Below are 11,526 nucleotides of genomic sequence, written 5' to 3' on the forward strand. Positions count from 1 at the left end.
ATTCTTCTTACCTCCCAGGGCACTTCGTATTCCTCTTTTCTCTTTTTTCCATATCTTTTAACATAGCTATAATTTACTTATTGTGTTTGTTGTTTAATATCTATCTCCTCCACTAAAATAAGATCCATGGGGAAAGGAATCTTTGGTTTGTTCTCTGCCATAACCCAAACATTAGCACATAGTAGGTATTGACACATAGGAGGTGCTGGATAAATATCTGCTTAATGACTAAATGAACAAATGAATGGGGACTGGATTGGAGCAGAGGTCAGCCTGAGGTTGAGAATCCAGATGAACTGAGAACAGCAGACTAGTCTTGACTCTGAAATGATGTGTCATAAAATTATGGGATCAATGACAAGCCCTTGAACAATGATTTGCAAGGACCCAGAAAAGAAATCTCTGGTTCTGAAGGTAAACTGACCTGAGGAAGATATGCTTACACAGAACCAAATTGTGTCAAAGTTCAAATCAATTTTGGTAAATATTCTGAGCATTGGGCTTCTGTTCAGTTCAGTCATTCAGTTGTGTCTGACTCTTTGCGGCCCCATGAATCGCAGCATGCCAGACCTCCCTGTCCATCGCCAACTCCCAGAGTTCACCCAAACTCATGTCCATCGAGTCGGTGATGCCATCCAGCCATCTCATCCTCTGTCGTCCCCTTCTCTTCCTGCTCCCAATCCTTCCCAGCACCAGGGTCTTTTCCAACAAGTCAACTCTTTGCATGAGGTGGCTAAAGTATTGGAGTTTCAGCCTCAGCATCAGTCCTTTCAATGAACACCCAGGACTGGTCTCCTTTAGGATGGACTGGTTGGATCTTCTTGTATATTCTGAGCATTCTGAGCATTGGGCTTAGAAGTCATTAAATATTTATCAAGGTGTAATGGTGCTCAAGGACATTCAAACATTGTCTCAAACCTTTATAGTTTGATAAAGGAAACAAGATACCTAACAGGTTGTAACAGCCGAGAGGGTTTTTTAAAGTAGGCTATTACAAGAATACTCATAAGAATACAGTAACTATAAATAAACAATGCAGAGAAAACCATTCTCATATACTGCTTGCTTGAGTATAAGGCAAGATTATTAAAAGGCATCTTGGTAATTCATACCAGTTGCCTTAAAAAATATTCATTCCCTGATCTAAAAATTAAAAAATGCATAGATTAAAAAAAAACTGAGAAAAAATACACCAAAATGTTAACCATGATTGTTTCTGAAGAATAAATTACCAAATTTCAGTGTCTTAACCTAACAGTGGAGAAGGCAATGGCAACCCACTCCAGTGTTCTTGCCTGGAAAGTCCCGTGGACAGAGGAGCCTAGTGGGCTGCTGTCTATGGGGTCCCACAGGGTCGGACACGACTGAAGCGACTTAGCAGCAGCAGCAGCAATCTAACAGTGCATCCTACCCATGTAAGAGTGTAACCCAACATTCCTAGTGAACAGGTGGTTCTCCTCCATGCAGTGATTAAGGGATCCAGATTCATTCCATCCTCACATCCCCTAGGGTCTCATGGAAGTTGCATCCTTCCGGCAGATGAGGAAAAGATTATGGAGAAAGCACATCTGTTTCTTCAGTCATGGCCCAAAAGTAATATATATGCAAAAGGAGAAGAGTTAATAATCTTTGACCCAGTGATCCCATCCTACAAATCTACAGTAAAGAAATAGTTGTAGGAAAAGTTATGTCAGACAAATGATTGATAGATAGACAGTTACATGAATACATAGATATCCACAGAGATATATAACAGTAGACAAAAATAGACTGTGGCAGAATTATGAAAAAAAGCACAAAAAAATTCCACCAATAAAGGAGTGTTCCATCTACATTGTTAAGTATTATTCAAACATAAAATATTTTCAATAATATACACAAAAGAGTAATTACATGAAATTTTTACTGACCTATGTAAGTCTAGTCAATTAGAATATATATTATCAATAAATACACCTAATTTGGGTTAAGGGATATGTTAACAATCTAAATAGATACCATCTTTTTCAAAGGCAACAAGTATAAAGTTGAAATAAGTATAAGATGTCTTTGTTCCAGCAATTGTATGCTAGCTTTTATCATAAGAATAAAAGTAGATGTATGAAATGAGTTGCCAGTCCAGGTTCGATGCACGATACTGGATGCTTGGGGCTGGTGCACTGGGACGACCCAGAGGGATGGAATGGGGAGGGAGGAGGGAGGAGGGTTCAGGATGGGGAACACATGTATACCTGTGGCAGATTCATTTTGATATTTGGCAAAACTAATACAGTTATGTAAAGTTTAAAAATAAAATAAAATTTAAAAATAAAAAAAAAAATAAAAAAAAAATAAAAGTAGAGATGTACCAAAAGTGCCACTTCTATGAATGCTAAAAATGTTGATTAGATTTTCCCTTGCAAAAAGAAAGATTATGAGCAACTTAAATTTACAACAATTTCTGATTTTTTTTAAATACATTTTGATATATCCTGGTACATTCATGTGATGGATTATAATGTAGCCTTTTAAAATGTGCTATAGAAGCCAGGACATGGAAGCAACCTAGATGTCCAGTGGCAGACGAATGGATAAGAAAGCTGTGGTACATATACACAATGGAGTATTACTCAGCTATTAAAAAGAATGCATTTGAATCAGTTCTAATGAGGTGGATGAAACTGGAGCCTATTATACAGAGTGAAGTAAGCCAGAAAGAAAAACACCAATACAGTATACTAATCCATATATATGGAATTTAGAAAGATGGTAACGATAACCCTATATGTGAGATAGCAAAAGAGACATAGATGTATTGAACAGTATTTTGGACTCTGTGGGAGAGGGTGAGGGTGGGATGATATGGGAGAATGGCATTGAAACATGTAAATTATCATATGTGAAACGAATCGCCAGTCCAGGTTCAATGCATGATACAAGATGCTTGGAGCTGATGCACTGGGATGACCCAGGGGGACGGGATGGGGAGGGAGGTGGGAGCAGGGTTCAGAATGGGGAATGCACGTAAATCCATGGCTGATTCATGTCGATGTGTGGCAAAACCAATACAATATTATAAAGTAAAATAAATAAACAAATTAATTAAAAATAATAATAATAAAAAAATAAAATGTGCTGTATAAGCCAGGACATGGAAGCAACCTAGATGTCCAGTGGCAGACAAATGGATAAGAAAGCTGTGGTACATACACAAAATGGAATATTACTCAGCTATTAAAAAGAATGCATTTGAATCAGTTCTAATGAGGCAGATGAAACTGGAGCCTATTATACAGAGTGAAGTAAGCCAAAAAGAAAAACACCAATACAACATATTAATTCATACATACGGAATTTAGAAAGATGGTAATGATGACCCTATATGCGAGACAGAAAAAGAGGCACAGATGTAAAGAACAGACTTTTGGACTCTGTGGGAAAAGGTGAGGGTGGGATGATTCGCGAGAATGGCACTGAAACATATATATTACATATGTATATTTTGTAACATGTATATTACATATGTGAAACTTTGCAGTGATTGCTGTCCAGGTTCCATGCACGAGACAGTGTCCTCGGGGCGGGTGCACTGGGACGACCCTGAGGGGTGCGATGCGGAGAGAGGTGGGAGGGGGGTTCAGGATGGCAAACACAGGTACACCCACACCTGATTCATGTGAATGTATGGCAAAACCACTACAATATTGTTAAGTAATCAGCTTCCAATTAAAATAAATAAATTAAAAAAAATAAATAAATAAAATGTGCTGTAGAAGATCATTAAATAGTTTGGAACATATTGTCATTGTATCAAGTTAAAAAAAAACAAACTTCAAAGTAGTATGCACAGTAATTTATATGCATAAAATATACAGAAAACTGGAAATGTATCCATCAAAATTTTGAGTTATTTCTGAGAGGTGTAACTACACCTTTTTTGTTTTATTGTTTGTGAAGTTTTCCCTTTCACAACATTTCAGTAATAAATATATAATAGCTTAAAATCAGGTTTTAAATATTTTACTCATATTCTAATAATATTGCGGGAAATTCTTGTAATAATACTGAAAAAAGTAAATTGCTAATCTATATACATGGTATGATTCCAGTTTTCTGTATATGTTCACAAAAATATATATATTGGAAGAAAAGACATCAAAATGTTAACAATGTTTATTTCTGAGTTGTAGGGTTCCAGTCCAGTAAAAGTGGAGTAAGCAGGTCCACCCATGTCTCCTCCAACTAAATGCAATTATAAAATGTGGACTGAATGCAAGGAGCTGTGATTTAAGCATTCTAAACATAAAGTAGCAGGAGGTTTGGGGGGTCAGCCTTTGAAGTACCCCTGAGGCAGTGGAGAGTATACCATTTTTTAAACTCCAGTGTACCCTTGCCTCTTGAAGAGGGTGAAGGAGGAGAGTGGAAAAGCTGGTTTAAAACTCAACATTTAAAAAAACTAAGATCATGGCATCCAATCCCATCACTTCATGGCAGATATATGCAGGGAAAGTGGAAATAGTGGCAGGTTTTACTTTCTTGGGCTCCAAAATCACTGCATATGGTGACTGCAGCCACAGAATTAAAAGACGCTTGCCCCTTGGAAGAAAAACTATGACAAACATAGACAGCATATTAAAAAGTGGAGACATCACTTTGCCAGCAAAGGTCCATATAGCCAAAGCTGTGTCTTTTCCAATAGTCATGTATGGATGTGAAGGAAGGCTGGGCACTGAAGAATTGATATTTTCAAACTGTGGTACTGGAGAAGACCCTTGAGAGCCCCTTGGACGGCAAGGAGATCAAACCAGTCAATTCTAAAGGAAATCAACCCTGAATATTCATTGGAAGGACTGATGCTGAAGCTGAAATCCAATACTTTGGCTACCCGATGCTGGGAAAGATCGAGGGCAGGAGGAAAAGGGGGCAACAGAGGATGAGATGGTTAGATAGCATCACTGACACAATGGACATGAATCTGGGCAAACTCCAGAAGATAGTGAAAGACAGGGAAGCCTGTCATGCTGCAGTGGCAAAAGTCACACTGCAGTTTTGCAGCTGCTAAAGTCAGACACAACTTAGCGACTGAGCAACAACCCTTGCCTGTGCTTGGGTTTTTGCAGAGGAGTGGGTAGGGAGGAACCATAAGTAGGCTTCCATGCAGACAGAAAGCTCTGGGAGAACCCCCCGGCTCTGACTCCAGGGGCAGTAAACAGGTCTCTGGTAGTGACAGTAAGGGCCCACAATGCCTGAAACACTAAGGAAGAGGAACTTTCTTCTCTGATCAGAGGAGCTACATTCCCAAAAGAAAGAGGCAAAACCCATTGCTTTTTTCTCTCTGTGTCCTCCCAGTACTTGGTCCTGAAGCAAACACAGATGTGGGGGAGCACAGCAGAGCAGGGGAAATAAAGTCACAGCTTTCTGGGGTAAGTACCGAAAAGAAGAGTCCCCAGGGCCCTGAACATATAAAGAAATCACGGAGAGAAAGCAACTTGGAAAATCAGTCCCATAAAGTTGTTGATAAACCCCTGGGCTCACTACCAAGCTACACATGAACAGACATAATCCTAACCAGCATAACAGCTCAGAGTTCAGCTACGAGATAAACCATCTCCCAAGTGTCAGCAGGTGGCACACATGGGGCAGGTCTGAATGGCACTGTGAAGGCTTCGAAAAAGAACTGGCATTGAAACCAGAGCCCACAAAATGCAGGTTAAGAACTTGCGACCTGAACCCAAATGGACCAATTCTCTTTTAAAAGAAAGTACAAAATAATAATAATAATATAAATAATAAATAAAAGTACCAACATACTCCATAGAACTTAGACAACACCCAAAGTCACATCACATAAAAGTCAAAATGTCTAACATGCAGCCCAAAATCACTTGGAAGATGAACAACTAGGAAACTCTCAGTTTCCACGGAAAAAGATAAGGAACAGATGTTCACAGAGATGACATAGATGTTGGAATCATCTGATTTAGACTTCATGGCAGCAGTTGGATCCTGATGTTCATAGCAGCATTATTTACAATTGCCAAAATACCGAAACAACCTAAGTGTCCATCAACAGATGAATGGACAAAAAAGATGGAATACTACTCAGCCATTGTTTAAAAATGAAATTTTGCCATTTACAGCACCTTGGATAGACTTGTAGGGTATTGTTGCTGCTGCCAAGTCGCTTCAGTCATGTCCGACTCTGTGTGACCCCATAGACGGCAGCCCAGCAGGCTCCCCCGTCCCTGGGATTCTCCAGGCAAGAGCACTGGAGTGGGGTGCCATTTCCTTCTCCAATGCACGAAAGTGAAAAGTGAAAGGGAATTCGCTCAGTCGTGTCCGACTCTTAGTGACCCCATGGACTGCAGCCCACCAGGCTCCTCCATCCATTTGTAGGGTGTCAGGCTGAGTGAAATAAGTCAGACAGAGAAAGACAAATATTGTATGATATTGCTTGGATGGGGAATCTGAAAAAATAAGACAAACTAGTGAATATAATAAAAAAAGAAACAGACTTACAGAGAACAAACTAGTGGTTACCAGTGGGGAGGGGGAAGAGGGAAGATTGGGATGAAGAGGGAACTAGGAGGCACCAACAAGAGTGTGTAAAATAAACAAGCTACAAGTATATACTGTACAGCACAGGGAAATATAGCCAATATTCTATAATAACTATAAATGGAATATAACCTTTAAAATTGTGAATCACTATGTTGTACATCTGAAACATATAATATTATACATCAACTATACCTCAATTATAAAAAAAGACTTCAAAGCAGCTATTATAAACTTTCTCCACCAAGTAAGGGTGAACATTCATGAAATGAACAGAAAGTTAGAAAGTATTAGCAAAGGATATAAGATAGAATATAAGACTATAAGATAGAAAGCAGAGCCAACTGGGAAATTTCAAACCAAAAAATAAAAATAATAATAACCTCATTGAAGCAGCTGAATGGTAGTATGGAGATAACAGAAGTAAGTGAACATAAAGATAGACCAATAAGAGGCAATTTGAGCAACACAAAGAATAAATCCAGGCACTAATTCAGGCTTCCCTGGTGGCTCAGGGGTAAGGAATCTGCCTGCCAATGCAGGTGATTTGGGTTCAAGTCCAGTACCTGACAGGCTAAGAGGAAAAGAATTATGAGAATTCTACATTCAGGATAATATCCCTCAAGATGAAAGACATTATCAGATGAAGAAAAACTACGAGAATTCATTTAGACCTGCTTTAAAGAAGTGCTAAAGGATGTTCCTCAGGCAGCAGAGAAATACCATGAGAAGGAAACGTGGATCTTCAGGAACCAAGGAAGAGAGACAGAATGGCAAATACCTGGTAAATATCATAGAGTATTATTCCTCTCTGTGTTCCTGAAAATACGCATGGCAATTGAAAATAAAATCAACAGCACTGTCTGAGATGTTCTCGTGGTGTGCAGACGTTGTGACGTCACTAAAACATAAACGGAAGAGGCTGAGGGGACCTCTGTGCTGGTGGTGCTAGAGTAAGAACTTGGTTAATGGGAAAGACATTCATGCTCTGGAGTGAACAGGGAGCAGAGAGAATGTTCTCCAGACACAGCATGTCCTGTGACAAGATCTGTCTGTCCCCACTTTCGCCTACCACACCCAACTTTACCCATCTTTCCTTCCTTCTAGATACATGCGGTCTGCATGAATTCTTTCTCTCTCCCCTCTAAGACAGGGGCCACAGTCCCCAGGCCACGAACTGGTACTGGTCTGTGGCCAGTCAGGAACTGCGCCTCATGGCAGGAGGTGAGTCGGGGTGAGCAAAAGAAGCTTCATCTGCATTTACAGCTGCTCCCCATCACTCCCGTCCCATCAGATTAGCAGCAGGATTAGATTCTCATAGGAGCACAAGCCTTACTGTGAACTGCACATGTGAGAGATCTAGGCTGCATGTTCCTTTTAAGAATCTAATGCTTGATGATCTGATTCTGCACTATGGTTAGTTGTACAATTATTTCATTATCTATCACAATGGACTAATAAAAGAAATAAAGTGCTCAATAAATGTAATGTACTTGAATCATCCCGAAACCATCCCCTGACCTCAGGCTATGGAAAAATTGTCTTCCACAAAACCAGTCCCTGGTGCCAAAATGGTTGGGGACCGATGTTCTATGGCACCCCCTTAGCATATGATTTATAACTAGTTGAAGTGAAGTGAAGTGGAAGTTGCTCAGTCGTGTCTGACTCTTTGCAACCCCATGAACTATAGAGTCCATGGAATTCTCCAGTCCAGAATACTGGAGTGGGCAGCCATTCCCTTCTCCAGCGGATCTTCCCAACCCAGGGATCAAACCCAGGTCTCCCGCATTGCAGGCAGATTCTTTATCAGCTGAGCCACCAGGGAAGAATAACTACCTGAGGGTTCTTATAATAAATGGTAACTTGTAATGCTAATAATAACAGCCACAACCATCTACTGTGTACCTCCTGTCTACCAGTTATAGCCCTAAGTGCTATACAAGTATTATGTCTAAGTCTTACCCCAAACCCTGCAAGGTAGACAATGTCATCCCCTACTTGGCAAAAGAGGAAACTGCGTCAATGTGCCACTGTGATTTTCACACCGGTTTTATCTACAGTGGTTACACTTCCCAGGTTTTGCTAAGTCATATCGATCCTGGCGCATCCTGGGTTCACAGACTCCAAGCTGCAATGACCTTAGTAATGTGCTCCCGCTTTCATCCTCCAATTCTACAGCTGATAAAACTGGGCTGGTTTGGTGTGGTTTGAAATTGAGTTCAACCCATTAAATCCCGAAGAAGGACAGGCCAAGGAAAGGTCAGTGAACTGGTAGATTTCCACTATGGCTCTTCAGCCTCCTCCCAAATAACATGCAAGACAAGGCTGAGATAGTTGGAGGGAGTTTCTTGCAAACTGCAGAGCCATTCTTGATCCTTGCTGAGATCAGAATGAAACAATTTATGTTTCTGAGCATCAATACCTTCGACTGACCTTGGTGCTGAATGCTTATTGTGATTTTTGTGCTGCAGCACATTCCAAGTTCAAAGTAAGATGGATATATCTTAGTAATACATGCTGGAGAAAAATCAATTTCTATGATAAATGATGTGATGCTTGTCTTGACTCGGGGCTGTGTGGGCAGCCTCCTGAAAGGCCACAGCTCCTCCCTGAGCACTACAAATTGCTTGTTACCTGACACCGTTTGGGACTGAGCTGCAGTGTGCAGGGAGAGAAACAGCATCTAACCATTCACTTGAAATGTCTGCCACAGTCTTCATGTGTTCCTCCAAAATTCATATATTGAAATCCTACCCCTTCCCAAGATGATGGTATTAGGAAGCAGGGCCTTTGGGGGTTGCTTAAGTCATGAGGGTGGAGTGCTTCTGAATGGGATTAGTGCCCTTAAAAAGAGGCCCCAGAGGCTCCCTCACCCTTTACACCATGTGAGGACACAGTGAAATGGCATCAATTGTGAACCAGGGAAAAGGCTCTCATCCAACTATGTTGGCCCCTTGACGTTGGACTTCCCGAACTCCAGGATTGAGCAATAAATGTCTGTTGTTAATAAGCTATCCAGTCTGTAGCATTTTGTTATAGCAGTCCATATAGACTAAGATAACATATGAGGGAAATTTGCAGAGGGACCATTTTAAAAGTCTTTATTGAATTTGTTACAATATTGCTTCTGCTTTATGTTTTGGTGTTTTAACCACAAGACATACGGGATCTTAGCTCCCCAAATAGGGATCGAACCCATACCCCTATATTGGAAAGTGAAGTCTTAATGACTGGACCACCGGGGAAGTCCCTCAGAGGGAACTTTGAGCACTGGGGAGAAGTGGAATTTGGACTTGTAGAAATGAGACTGGAGAGGACGGTATTCCAAGCTGAAAAGGCAAGGGCAGGAGAGGGGGCTGGCTAGTGAGGAGCAGAGTTTGCCTGGAGCACAGAATATATTTTCAAAGGAGGAAAAAAGAACAGAGGTTGGAAAGATGGATGGGGCCTATATTAGAAGGGTTCTTCCAATGGAAGTAATTGAAACCCAGTTCAAATTAGCTGAGTCAAAAAAACAAAAGGAAATTAATTGATTGTCATAACTGGCACATCTAGAGATGGTGACTGCCTCAGGCATGACTGGATCCAAGCACTAAAAAATGTCCTCCATTTCTCTCTCTCCCCTTCCCTCTGCTGCTCACAAATGGGTATTGGCCTCACTCACTCCCTCTGCAGGCCCACTTCCTCCAGGTAGTCATGGAAAACAACGATCAGCAGGTCAATCTATGGCCCTGTCTAAAGCACCTGCCTCTTACTGAGCCAATCACTGGGCCCTGGCGAATGGGGTGCAATGGTTGGCCAGGCCTGGTTTATATGCCCATGTTCTTGCCATAGACTAGGATGCAAAATCATGAGAAAGGGGATGGGAAAGCAGGATATACAATGCCCAGTTAACACAATCTACCACAGGGCCACAAAGAGAACCAGGTTGGGGCTGTATTTTTTAGACAGTGGCAGGGACAGAGGATGCTTTTAAAGTGAAAGGCATAATCAGAGATGTGAGTTAGTTAGAAGGGGGAGTCTAGAGCCAGTGCCTAGGGTGAACTGCAGCAGTCGGGGGCAGGTCCATCCAGCTATAAGGGCTCAGCTCTGAGTCTGTACTGGTGGAGGTACAGAGGACAGGTGCTTGCCATGGACGAACAGGGGAGAGCAGAGCACTGGGAGGGAGCAGGTCTCACCTCTTTACCCCAGAACCAACACCAGCAAAAGGGAATAGGAGCCCCAGTAAAACAACCAGGGTTCAGTGGTTTCTTTGCAAGCCTGTGACCCCATCAGACTCACAAGACTTAATATTGGGGAAAGAGTGGGACGTGGAATGAGCTTTTCCCAATACAACAGATGGGGGTTCTGGAGGCTAATTACATGATCTGTGCATATGTGTGAAATAAGATCCAGAAGCAGGCATCCAAAAGTCAACAGTGGTTTACAAGAGGAGAGAGGGTCTTTCACTTTGCATCTTGAACACTTTAATGTTGTATAGAACAGTTTTACCTTCGTAATGAAAATATACACTGCATATGCATTGCAGAAATACATATGACAAAGGGAAAGAATTGTAACTTTTGTTCCTTGATCTGGTGGCTTGGGGCACAGCAAGTTCAGTAGGGTAGGGAGATAAGCTGGAGGGGAGTACAGAACAGGGAAGTAGCTAGTTCTCCCTGGGGCCTCAAAAACATTTCACTAAGATGTTGCCCAGCTGAGACTTGAAAGAAGAGCTTTGGTCAGAGTGTTGGTCAGACCAATAAGGCAGAGAAGAAAGAGACGTAAGATGGAACTATGAGGCCGGTAGCAGTGGGGGGTGGGGGTGGGGGTGGGGAAGGGGCTGTCTGCTGGCCCGGTGCAATGGCTGCTCAACGTGCCCCTGCCTCCCCACCGCCACCCCAGCCCACCCCTGCTTGTATGCCATGCCCCAGGTTTGCCCAGAGGGCAACAGGAGGCGACTGAAAGATTTGATGCCAGAAAGTAGCAAGAGCAACTTTGAGTTCAGAAGTT

The sequence above is a fragment of the Bubalus bubalis genome, chromosome 19 (genome assembly GCF_019923935.1).
Source record: "Bubalus bubalis isolate 160015118507 breed Murrah chromosome 19, NDDB_SH_1, whole genome shotgun sequence".
Taxonomy (NCBI): domain Eukaryota; kingdom Metazoa; phylum Chordata; class Mammalia; order Artiodactyla; family Bovidae; genus Bubalus; species Bubalus bubalis.